Genomic DNA, 12,518 nt, shown 5'->3' with positions numbered 1-12,518 from the left:
GGGATGGGCTTTGCCAGATTAGAAATTTGCCTAAAACACACCCTATGATGAGCAAGTTCAGTATTTTAGCAATCAAACCACTTTTTACTTTCCCATAATCTGACTTTTTGTAACAGGCTGCAGGTTGATGCCTACTGGCATCAATCTTTAGAAACACTTAAATCAAGATCTGTGTATAATCCTAATAAGAACTAAGTGTATGTGGTTTTTATGACCAAATGTCTTTGAAAACACAAAAGATGTTACTCTCAGAAAGGTTGCAAGATATTTACAGGTGACTGAAAACAGAACAAAAAGAACCGTGCTTTATCAAATATCCCCCAAGAATTTTCTGTTTGTCATTGTGGCTTTGCAGACTATTACATCTCAAAGGTACTGGCAAGCATTTCTGTGGGAACATCAAGGCATTCAAATAATCTCAGAAAGCGTAAAGAAATATAGATGAGATGATCAACATCCTTAATGGGAAATTTCAGGAAAGAACAAAACGATTTGATAAATGTGAATGCATTAAATGCACACTGAATAGCCTTTAACAAAAAGGAAAGAGGGAACTGAAGTAACAATGACCTTCCCCCCCTCTTAAACAGCAGCTTCTTAAAACTCTCAATTACCCATAAAATTAGCTAGAAGATAAATCTCACTGTGGTGATTTGCTCTTTATAAGTCCAGAACCAGTGTTCTGAATTTCTAGCGTATAATTACTTCCACACAGATAAAGCATGAGTCATCTGTTCTAGCCTAACCTTTGCATTTAAATATGCATTTTATTCTCACTTATCTTTTTTCTAAACTGATATTACTGTCTACTATGTTTATTAAAAACAACTTAAAGCCACAGGGCATGTCAAACTCTGAACTGAGGCATCATTTGTTGTTGTATTGTAATTTAAATGTCTCAGATTAAAATTCTAATCATTCCCATTAAGCTTGTCAAATTTATCTTAAATGTCAATTTTTTGTTCACAAACTATGTCCAAATGCCCAGTGGCTCTCTAGAAGAGCTCTGCAGAGCCAGATGAGAGGCCCAGGTCTGTTTTGTTTCCAGAGCTCAGTCTGCAGGGACCACTCCAGTTGGTTATGCAGTGGAATTGGCAAGTTCTAAAAGTCACCCCATCTGGCTATGTTCCCACCCTGTCAACTTCAGTAAGAAGAAAGGGTAACACACTGTAGGGCCCTGAATGATGGTTTAGGGGAGGAGGAAGGGTATAAGAGGTTGGAGCCTGCTGCAATACCCACTGAATGGGAGTGTTTTCATTTACTTCAGTGAGCAGTAGATTGGATGGTATCTAAATAGAGAAGTTTCAGCTAGAACTTTGATTAAGTACATTTCTTATATGGTCTGGCCCCAAATGCATAATTATACCAAGACATTAAATAAAAGTTCGGTAGGGTTTTAATTTACTCATACAGGCAGCATGGCTTTCATAATTATCAGTTGTATTTTAAGTCATTATAGAATCATAGAAATATAGGTCTGGAGAGGACATTGAGAAGCCATCAAGACCAGCTTCCCACTCTGAGGCAGAACCAAGTAAACCTAGACTATCCCTGACAGGTGTTTGTTCAACCTGTTGGTAAAACCATTCAGTGATGGGGATTCCTCTCTCAGAAGCCGATTACAGAACATAATTACCCTTACAGTTACAAAGTTATTTTCCTAATATCTAAGCTAAATATCCCTCACTGAAGATTAAGACTATTACTTCTTTTGGACATGGAGAAGAATTGATTACAATCTTCTCTATAGCAGCCCTGAATATACCTGAAGGCTTATCAGGTTTCCTCTCAGTCTTCTTTTCTCAAGACTAAACATTTCCCTGTTTTAACCTTTCCTCTTAAGTCAGGTTTTCTAAAACTTTTATCATTTTGGTTGCTCTCGTCTGGATTTTCTCCAATTTACCCGCATCTTTCCGCAAGTATGGTGCTCAGAACTGGACACAGTGCTCCAGCTGAAGCCTTGCCAGTGCAGAGTCGAGGTTCTTTTGAGTTCTAAGGTTGTTACCTGAAGTGCTTTCAGCCCCTCACCCAGCTTGGTTTTACCAGCAAATTATATAAGCATATTTTCCACTCCATTATCCAACTCATTAATTAAAAAATTGAATGATACCGGACTCAGGACTGACCACCCATGCAAGACCCCACTAGATACATCCTCCCAGTTTGATAGCAAACATAGATAACTATTCTTTGAATACAGTATTTCAAACACTTGTGCACCCACCTTATACTAATTTCATTTAGACTACGTTTCTCTAGTTTGCTGCTGAGAATGTCATGCAGGACTGCCTCAAAAGCCTCGTTAAAGTCAATATATATCACATCTATTGCTTTTCTCCATTCACTAGGCCACTAACCTGGTCAAAGAAGGGTTTAATTAAGCCTTTAGTGACTTCACAGTAGTGGGTTAAGCTTTTTTGTATAAATGAAATCAAGGGCCTTTTGGAGCAAATTAAATGGGGTCCCTTGACATCACTAAATATACTTTTTTATAAATGGTCAAGAGATGCGAGCAGATTGAAAGGTTCTTCCATGAAGAACAGGTGGGAACAGGAAGCCCACTGCAGTTTTATTGTCATGAAAGGCAGCTAAATCACAAGAAGGCTTTACGGAAGGCAAACAGAGACTTCCTTCCCTCCTCACCCTGTCCACACTAAAACAAGCCCTTTCTATATATACCCTTTATATATTGTGATAAAGTTCCTCCTCTACCTTGATAGGTCCTGCGCTTATTGGCGGATTTTGCTAGCCTCAGAGATCTTCCTGTGTTGGATCAGGAGTTGGGAGGTTTTGGGGAGAACCCAGGCCCGCTCTCTAACCTGGGTTCCAGCCCAGGGCCCTGTGGACTGCAGCTCTCTAGAATGTCTTCTGGAACAGCTACACAACAGCTACAATTCCCTGGGCTACTTCCCCATGGCCTCCTCCCAACACCTTATTTGTCCTCACCACAGCACCTTCCTCCTGATGTCTGTTAACACTTGTACTCCTCAGTCCTCCAGCAGCACGTCTCTCACTCCCAGCTCCTTACACACCTCACTAACTGGAATGAGAAACTTTTTATACCAGGTGTTCTGATTAGCCTTAAATAATTCTAGTAACTCCCCAATTGGCTACAGGTGTCTTAATTAGCCTGCCTGCCTTAATTAATTCTAGAAAGTTCCTGAGTGTTCTGGAATAGTCCCTGTTATTTTACCCAGGGAAAAGAGACCTGCTTAATCTGGAGTTAATGTATCTACCTTCGACCATTCTCTTGTAGCCATCTGGCCTGACCCTGTCACAGTGTGTGTGTGTGCGCGGGAGTATATTTATAAAATGCCATGTTCATTTTTTAAAAGGATGAGTGGTCCATTTTTTATGAACAAGGGGCTTTTCATAAAATGTGCACTTGTATTAAATATAATGGAGCATGCTGACATTTTAAACTTAACTAATGCTAATTAAATTCAACCGTGTGTCTAGTTGTTAGTTCGGAAAACTGAGTCAAATAGCGCATACTGTAGATTGAAGTTCTTCTCAGCATTTATCAGAAAGAAGTAACTGGGTACTCTGTATTATGGTCACCTTTTAAGGCATGCACCTACTGTGTAACTCAAACATGCTCCACCATTTACTATGCAGATCTTTTCCATCTCTGCAAAGTGTTGATTGATCTTTGCTTAAACTTAATTTTGCAAGGGCAAGCACCCTTCAAGGACAATAATAAAGATCACGTTATGACGATGTTTGGGGGAGGGGGTGCTACATCTTGGGTTGTTTACTCAAGGCCAGATTGTCCTAAGATCCAGCATGGGTGTGACACAGGTGAAGGGACTGCAGGCAAAGGCATACTTTAATGTGTGGACATCTAAAACAATTCTTTTCCCTCCTCTGTGTTCATGTTTGCACCCTTCCAATGTTTATAGGTATTTATAACTGTGTGTGGCTCATCCTTTAATCATCACTTAAGAGAACTGTACATATTTTGTTCCTTTAATCATTTCTCAAAAATTATGTGCTCTAACCCTGCAATCATTTCTGATGGTGTTCTCTTAATAGGCTCCAATTTGTTGATTCTCTCCAGATATTAAGAGTCTTAGAACTATATGCAATAGCTACAGTATTCTAGGCATGATTTCAGAGGGTCTTACAGAGATGAACAATCCCACTTCCTTTCTGCATGATTCCTCCCTGTTTAAATCACGTTGGGGGAACTCCTTGACCTCTTAATGTCAATGGCAAAACTCCCAATGGCCAGGATTTTGATGAGTGAGGGCTGGTTGGCTGGTTTTGTCATCATACCACACAGAGCGCTAATATTTAATTTGTTGTTCACTATCACCCCAAAGTGGCTTTTTTGGCATTCTTGCTTTCCACGTGCCTTGATCCAGGTGCATGCATGGCTTGAACTGGGTTAACTATTCCATCTTCAGAAAGAGTGCCCTGAAAACACAACACAGACAGGAATCAGGGACTGAGAGAGACTTTTATTCAAAGTGATTGAAAATAGAATTCTCTTGGGATGGGAGGTTTGAAGGGATTGAGGCATTGGCCTCTGCAGCTATTTCTTCAGTGAAGAATAGCTGAGTTCAGGTTTTGTTCAGTCATCATCTGGCTCCTCGAGCAAGTTACTCCCCCAGCATAATTAAGCAACACTGCTTTAAGCTCTAAGACCAAGGTGAAGATACATGGTTCATATCAGGTCTCAATTGATGTAGACAGTCCTGCTGGTGACAGCAGGAGTGTGGTGGGCCTGCAGATGGCACAGCAAAGGACCCTGCTAATGGAGGATCTTGCATCACACCAGGTGCACCTTCATGGCATTCAGGGTTACCAGTGTTGTTTGGACGTATGCCTGTCGGTGTCATCATATGACAATCTTTAATCAAAGATTAATCTTTGATTCTTGGAGACTCCAGGACAATCCTGGAGAGTTAGCAACCACAGTACCATTTGCCTCAGGTCTACTAGATTGAAGTGGCTTTGAGAAAAGAAGAAAAATCCTAGACAGAGGGAAAATGATGTTTCTGTCTGAGTCACAAATTGTGTATGATTTTTCATTGAGGGAGCAATCACCAGCGATGCTGCCAGATGTAAAGAGAAAGACTAGGTAAAAATAACACTCCTTTCCCATGATTGACTGTTCTTTGCCTGACTATCAAACAACAGGATGATCTCTGTGGCCTGCAATGCTGGCAACCATGTTACAAAAACTCAGCTGACCTCTAAAATTCTGTTCGGCTCCCTCTGGATCACTTTTGAAGTCAGTTTTATAGACGAAGGGCTCTTCATTCATAACTACACTGTGGATTTGAAAACACACCTGCTATTTTCTTCCAGGAACTCTTAAGTATTTGAAAACTAAGCTATAAACCTAGAGCAATGACCACCCTAGAGCAGTAGTTCTTAATCTTTGCATTGTTTGATGGCATTGCTGGAATAACTTCTCTACTAATCAAAGGAGAAGGGAAGATCATAGTTTCCAAGAATTGAGGGCTCCTGGAGATGCCACTTTAAATCTTGTTAAAACAGCCAAGGAACGTAAAATGTTCATAGCTGATTAATACCAGAGTGATCCTTTCATATATGAAGGGATATAGATGAGTACAGTGGTTTTCAACCTTGGGTACACAAAAGGAGAGACATAAAAAAGACAACTAACAAAGGCAACATAAAACAAATAGAAGCACTGTTCAGGGGTCTGTAAAGTCAATTATTCGATGTGAAGATGGATGGTAGAAAAAGGATTGAGAGGTGGTGAAGAGTTCAGTTACGCAGATCATTTTCAGTACATGTCCCTAAATCCCACCCTCAATCAAAACAAAACAAGAAAAACAAACATCAACAGAGTTAAAACACATAGAATGAGCTAAATCTTAATTTAGTCTCTCCTGCATTTGTCCACCCCAGGAAACTGGATCACAGTTTGGCTAGAGACAGGACTATAATAAATGAGAATAGTAAATGATACTACTTTGCATTTTTGCAATACATTCTATCCTCTGATCACAAAGCACTTTACAAACATTAATGAAGCCTCACCAATCCTTGGAGGTAGGTAATTACTATTTCCATTTAAAGACGGGGAAGGCACAGAAGTTAGAACAGCTTTCCAAAAATCAGAATCTGGGGCAAAGCTGTAGTATAGCAAGTTTATCTTGCCTCCCAGTCCTATGTCAAAACCACAGGGCCATGAAATGAACTATTTTGCTTACAAGTGACCCATTAGTAGAATAGCTGATCTACTGCCGCTCAGGTTTGAAGCGCACCAGTGAGGATAGGCCTCATGTCACCTCTGAAGCATGAAAACAGGGGAAGAAGCCAGACAAAGTATTTTTTTATTCAATCTAAATAACTGCAACAACACAGACAAAATGGATCTCGGGCTTTGGGTGGGACCAACATGTTAACAAGTGACACTGTGCAAATGAGCATTTCAAAAATTAAAGGAATCTTTACATTACACAGTGAATTGCATGATTCCTACTGCTTTACACAAGCAATGATGTTGGATATCTTGGCCACCCTGGAAAGCAGTCACTTGTATTTTCAATCAGTTGCTTAATGTTGTGCATCATCTGTTGCTACACAAACCTTTCTAATGGTCCTGGGGCCATAAATGTGTGGCAATTTGTGATCACTATTCAGTGTCCAAACAGTGTGGATTGGAACTGGCCACATATGTTCCTCCCGGTTCTCCTTGGTTCTCTTCAATTCAATTGTGTCAGCAGATAGTAGTACCATCCTGATCTTCTATGAGTCCATAGAATCATAGAATTCTAGGACTTGAAGAGACCTCAAGAGGCCATCTAGTTCAGTCCCCTGCACTCATGGCAGAACTAAGTGTTATCTGGAGGATCCCTGACAGGTGTTTGTCTAACCTGCTCCTAAAAATCTCCAGTGATGGAGATTCCACACCATCCTAGGTAATTTATTCCAGTGCTTAACCATCCTGGCAGTTAGGAAGTTTTTCCTAATGTTTAACCTAAACCACCCTTGCTGCAATTTAAGCCCATTGCCTCTTGTGCCTTGGCCTTTCTAATTTTGTCCATACATACTTGTGTAAGCAGAGTCAGGATAAGCTCTACCCTGAAATCTGGTGGAAAGAATTTCAGAGAATGTATTTGCATAGGCACGCCTACCCTATCCCAGACTGCCGAGCTGTGGGACTGCTTGGTGACAAATGACTCACCCTCAGTTGGGTGGTACTTGCTAGACAAGGGATATGGGTTCCAAAACCCAGTGAATTGAGAGAGGCTGGGGGCAGGTATCTGTGCTTGGTGGTGCAGTCTCCTTGTGGAGCCAGAAGCACCATTTCCACCCCCTCCTCTCTCTGCTGTGGAATGGCAGAGTTGATTTTTTCATTCCCTCAAGAATCTAAATACAGGTTACTGAGCTGTACTCACTTTGGGCTAATGGTGCACTAGCACTGGGGCTCCCCTACTAAGAGCTGAGATCACTGAGAGTTGAAATTACTGAAATTACTGAGCTGAGAGCACTGAGTACTGTACTAACTAGTAGGGGAGCCTGAAGCTATACTGTGGAACAGAGCAGCTGGTGGAGTAGAGCAGTTGTGGGGACGGCTGGAGAGGATCACGGGATAGCTGGTGGCAGCGGAGAGGCTGGCAGAGCGGAGTAGCTGTGGGATGACGAACGGAGCTGAGCAGTTTGCAGGGAGAACTAGAGCAGCTCATGGAGCAGAGCAGCTGGTGGAGCGGAGCAGTTTCTGAGGACGGCTGGAGGAGCAGAGTGGAGCGGCTGGTAAAGTGGAGCAGTTCGTGGAGAAGGCGGAAGCAGAACCCACGGAGAGGCAGGGCAGTTGGCCCCGGACCACGTAAGGTGCCCCTTTCTACCCAGGCTGGGGGGAGGGACCTCTACAGATAAACTCTTGAACTCTGGGGTGGCACTGACCAGAGACTTTTGGGTTGTTGGACTTCGGGATGATTGGATTTAAAACCCTAAGGGGAAAAAGGACAGTGCCAAACGTACTTGGAGGTGGGTTTTTGTTTATGGTTTGTATTATAACCTGCTATAACACCTGTTTGTGGTGTTTCTCCAATGGGATGCCGCATTGATTCCTTCCTTTATTAAAAAGATTTTGCTGCACTCAGACTCCGTGATTGCGAGAGGGGAAGTATTGCCTCCTAGAAGCGCCCAGGGGGGTGTGGTATGTGAGTGTCCCAGGTCACTGGGTGGGGGCTCGAGCCGGTTATGCATTGTGTTACTGAAACGGAACCCCTGGATACTGAACCCGGCCCTTGTTGCTGCCAACACAGAGGGGCAGAAGGGTTACACTTGTATTATAGGTTTATATTCATCCTTTGTAATCTCACCTAATTCCACTTTTTGTAGGACTCTTTTTTTGAGTTTCAAATAATTGAAGGTCTTCTGATTAAGCCAGGGTGGTCTCTTGTTATACTTCCTATCTTTCCTATGCAGTGGAATAGTTTGCTTTTGTGCCCTTAATAATGTCTCTAATAAACTGCCAACACTCTTGAACTGTTTTTCCCCTGGGATTTGCTCCCCAGGGGATCTTAACTACCAACTCCCAAGTTTGCTGAAGTCTGCTTTCTTGAATTCCATTATCTTTATTGTGCTGTTTTCCCTCCTACCATGCCTTTGAACAGTGTTTCCCAAACTTGGGACATTGCTTGTGTAGGGAAAGTCCCTGGCGGGCCAGGCTGGTTTGTTTACCTGCCCCGTCCGCAGATCCGGCCGATCGCGGCTCCCACTGGCCGCAGTTCACTGCTCCGGGCCAATGGGAGCTGCTGGAAGTGGCGTGGGCCATGGTACGTCCTGTTCTTTTTGCGGATACAGACTAACACAGCTGCTACTCTGAAATCAGTGACCTAAGCGCAGTCCATACCAGTGATACATCAGCAGGAGACACTCTCCTGCCTACATAACTTCTCCCTCTCACATAGGTTGAGTAATTATGCGGATGGGAAATGGGCAATTGGTTAAAGAAACCCCTAATGATACATAAGAAGCTACTTGCATTTTTTTTTATATTACATATGTCATACTTTCCTACAACACAGCAGTCATAGAATCATAGAAACACCAAATCATAGAAAATTAGGTTTGGAAGAGACCTCAAGAGGTCATCTAGTTCAACCCTCTGCTCAAAGCAGGACTAACTGCAACTAAATAATTCCAGCCAGGGCTTTGTCTAGCCAGGCCTTAAAAACCTCTAAGGATGCAGATTCCACCAGCTCCCTAGGTAATCCATTCCAGTGCTTCACCACCCTCCTAGTGAAACACTTTTTTCCTAATGTCCAACCTAGATCTCCCCCTAATTGTTCCTTGTTCTGTCATCTGCCACCACTGAGAACAGCCTAGCTCCATTCTTTTTGGAACCCCACTTCAGGTAGTTGAAGGCTGCCATCAAATCCCCTCTCACTCTTCTCTTTTGCAAACTAAATAAGTCCAGTTCTCTCAGCCTCTCCTCTTAAGTCATGTGCCCCAGCCCCCTGATCATTTTTGTTGCCTTCCGCTGGACTCTCCCAATTTGTCCACATCCTTTCTGTAGCAGGGGCCCCAAAACTGGATGCAATACTCCAGATGTGGCCTCACCAGTGCCGAATAGTGGGGAATAATCACTTCTCTCGATCTGCTGGCAATGCTCCTACTAATGCAATATGCCATTAGCCTTCTTGGCAACAAGAGCACACTGTTGACTCATGTCCAGCTTCTCGTCCACTGTAATCCCCAGGTCTTTTTCTGCAGAACTGCCACTTAGCCAGTCAATCCTCAGCCGGTAGCAGTGCATGGTATTCTTCTGTCCTAAGTGCAGGACTCTGCACTTGTCCTTGTTGTCATATGATTATATCTTATATAATTATCTATGCTGGCCCCAATCCTGGGAGAGGCCATGTTCATTGATCAAATTGCTGAGTGTACCTCATAGGACCAATGCCACTGTTATTGTTATTGCTTCAATTAAGTAATCACAGTAGTCAGTCCTTCGGAGCATAAAATGTGTTTGATCAAAGAAATTTCATTAGTCACATGTGTCATTTAATAAAACAGAGAAAATGGCTGTCTCATCTTTCATTGTGACTAACAATGTAATGGAGCTGGGATAAAGTAGAAAATGTTAATAAGCACCATATTACCATCACATATACATGCCGCATACTTCATAGGCACCATTTGTGCACTGCTTACATTGTTAATATCAGAATGCTTCAAGCAACATAATCCAATATAACCAAAGTTATAAAAAAAAAAACCACACAACACTTTTCCTTTTAATCAAAAGAGACAACAAAGACTAGAACCTTGATTTAGGCCCCAATCCTAAAGAGCACTTGTGCACATGTGTGACTCAGCCTGTATGAGTAGATCCTAGAGCCCTCAAATCTCTAGATTATTTAAACTGCATAGAAATTAGGTATACCACCACTACATTCAGTGGTGAGCTGGACCCGGTTCGCACCGGTTCACAGGAACCGGTTGTTAAATTTAGAAGCCCTTTTAGGACTAGTTGTTCCAGGACAACCGGTTCTAAAAGAGCTTTCAAATTTAACAAAAGCTCGGGCAGCTGTCCACCCCACCCCCGGCCCCAGCTCACCTCCCCCTCTCCCCTGAATGCTCCGCCCTCCTTCTCCTCCCCCTCCCCTGTTTCCCGCGAATCAGATGTTCGCGGGAAGCCTGAAACAAGCAGCAGGCAGGTATGCTGGGACGTGGGGGGGGGGCATGAGGAGGACTCCAGGGAGGCATGGCGCGGCCCAGTCCGGATCTGGCTGAGCAGCTCCCTCTGGCCTGGCCCCTGGCCCTGGCCTGGCCCCGGCCGAGCACCCCAGCCCGGTCCCAGCCAAGCACCACTAGCTCTGGCCCCAGTGGCTCCGGCCCCGCGACTCCAGCATTCGTCCCGGCCGAGTGGCTCTGACCCAGCCCCGCAGCACCGGTCCCAGTCGAGTGGCTCCAGCTCGGCCCGGCCGGGGCCCCACAGCACTGGTCCCGGTCCTGGCCGAGCAGCTCCAGGCAGTGCGGTAAGGGGGCAGGGAGTAGGGAGGGGGTGTTGGAAGAGGGCACGGGAGTTTGGTGGGTTGTGGGGGGGTGGATAGGGGTCGGAGCGGTCAGAGGGCAGGGAACAGGGGGATTGAATGGGGGCAAGGGTCCTGGGGGGGCAGTCAGGGACAGAGAGAAGGGGTGGTTGGATGGGGCAGGGGTCCCGGGGGGCCATCAGGAACAAGAGGAGGGGTTGGATGGGACATGACTCCCCGAGGAGGCAAGACCCCCTCGTGGGGTGAGGAGGAGGGAACCTGTTAATATTTTGGCAGCTTATCACTGATTACATTTATATTGTGTGGTCAGCTAGGCAGTCTAAGGGAGCATTCCCTCATTTGCGCATTCCAAGGCACCAGTGTAGGGGAATAAGGAGACAAGGCTCAGATCTGGAAATTCAGATTTAAAACACCAAACACAAGGTGGGAGGGAGGAAAGCCACTACGAGGTCACAAAATAGGGACCCAATAACTTTTCTCTTGCCTTCTTTAATGAAATCCGTGTGGTAATGGTGGTGCAGAGTCCAGAGCAGGGAGAAGTGTGAAATCCAGAAATGGTGGGCAGGGTGATTCTGTCACAAACTCACACCAAGAGGAGGAGAAATAGAGAGACACTGTCGGATGGCTCAGGCTGCTGATTCAACTACTTTTGTACAGATAAGCAAGCTGAGAAGCCCAAGTCCTCCTTTCATCTGCTGTGGTGATTACTGTAACCCTGCTGTTACAGGTTCCATGTTACACTTGGCTCTGAACCAGAGGAGAGGTGGAGACAGGGGCATGGATCCTGAAGCAGAAGTTTGAGCGCCACATCCTCAGAGTGTGTAAGGACATTCAGCATGACTTGGAAATTCAATCTTACAATTTATATATCTATGTCTATATCTCCCTTCTGCAAGTCTAGACTTACGAGCCTTTTCTGTAAAGCACAGAATATCCAAAATGAGATTGGTGTTACCAACACTTAAAACTTATATGATGGTCTAATCTCAGGTCCAGTTCTAGGTCAGCAAGACAGTTATATGGAGGAAGTAATTAGGGGGAAATGGTTTGGCTGTAATATTATCACAGTCCAGGACAGTTAAATATCCACATCCAAACCAGCTGCACAGAGATATGGTACTTTCACTTTGAAGGCTGAAACATTAAGACTACCTTCCTCATAATGCAACATGAGAAATAGAAAGCCAGCTATTTAGAATGGAGATACTGTTTTATTTTTCATAAATCTAAAGTGCCATGAGTTTAAATCATATGGAGTGCTACATGTAACCAGAAAAAAACCGAGAAAAAAACCCCTCAACTCTGCAGCTCCCAAGAATGACATTAAAAAGCTAAGCAGCACTTACTCTTATTTAAAATGTCATCTCTGTTCAGTGTAACTGTTAGATACTTAATGCAGATAAATGAGCTAAGTGGACTCTAAGAAGACAGAACTTTCCCTTTTACATCCACTCTAAAAGCTTTCAAAATCCCTCTGTCAAGAACAATTTGCCTGCATATCAGTTGCATTCCCCTACTACTGCAGAACTT

The 12,518-nt window shown here is 43.8% G+C and overlaps 1 protein-coding gene across 4 annotated transcripts in view; it reads right to left on the bottom strand.

The window, feature by feature from the left end:
* Window positions 1–12,518, bottom strand: part of CTNNA2 (catenin alpha 2) — an 818,238-nt gene that overhangs the window by 371,096 nt on the left and 434,624 nt on the right. The gene's annotated exons all lie outside the window — the stretch shown is intronic.

This window comes from Gopherus evgoodei, chromosome 5 (genome assembly GCF_007399415.2).
Source record: "Gopherus evgoodei ecotype Sinaloan lineage chromosome 5, rGopEvg1_v1.p, whole genome shotgun sequence".
In the NCBI taxonomy this organism is placed as follows: Eukaryota; Metazoa; Chordata; order Testudines; family Testudinidae; genus Gopherus; species Gopherus evgoodei.
The sequence above is the reverse complement of the archived record's forward strand: the minus strand, read 5'-3'. Positions and strand labels throughout refer to the sequence as shown.